A 782-nucleotide genomic window follows, 5' to 3' on the forward strand; every position below is an offset into this window, starting at 1 on the left:
AGTGTGGGGCAATGGGGATCACCCCCTGCCTGGCAGGAGCTGGTGAGTGCAGGGCTTTTTTTTAAAGAGCCAAGACTCTGGGGCTGGGCGGGGCAGCCATTGGTGGGGCTGGGAGAGCGGGTGGGGATGTGGCCAGTTTGATTTGGAGAATCAGCCAATTTGGTTGTGTCTGAATCTTCAAATCAGATTTGGCCAAATTAATTCAGGACGGTGATTCGAATCACTGAATTGAATCACTGTCCCCCGTATCGGCCAAATCTGAAGCGAATGCTAGCCGCTTCATGCAGGCCTAATGATCAACACATTGTAATACTTCTGATGAAAGCAGCTCCCATAGAGCTTAGGGCACCCAAATTATTAGTTACTTTTGAAATCTTCTGCCAAATCTTTGCTTCGCATGACACAAGTTAAGGGGTTTATTGTTTCCATATTCATATCTTCATGCTTTGGGTACATTCCAAAAGAGAAGCTTGGTTGACATTTGATAACTTAAGACATTTTACATGCGAGAACAGGTCCTCTCTGATTTTCTTAGTCTGCATTATGAATTTTAATTAGATTTTCTCTTCCTCCATCAATCTCTTTAAGTCCTTGCATTTTCTCCTATGGTAACTGTCTCAACAACATCACTATAGGATGCAGGAAAGTAAAGAACTGCTGTAAAACATATTCCTCCTCAAGAGGCAGCATAGTGAAAACAGGCTGAAAGTTATCACCTCCATTTGCTTCCTTAGCTCCCCTCCTGCTTCCCTGTCCCCCATCCCCCACTTTAGTGGAAAGAA

General features: G+C 44.2%; 1 protein-coding gene across 5 annotated transcripts in view; it reads right to left on the reverse strand.

The window, feature by feature from the left end:
* BRD1 (bromodomain containing 1) overlaps window positions 1-782 on the reverse strand; it is a 99,990-nt gene that overhangs the window by 13,782 nt on the left and 85,426 nt on the right. The gene's annotated exons all lie outside the window — the stretch shown is intronic.

The sequence above is a fragment of the Alligator sinensis genome, unplaced genomic scaffold, assembly GCF_000455745.1.
Source record: "Alligator sinensis unplaced genomic scaffold, ASM45574v1 scaffold600_1, whole genome shotgun sequence".
Lineage (NCBI taxonomy): Eukaryota > Metazoa > Chordata > Crocodylia > Alligatoridae > Alligator > Alligator sinensis.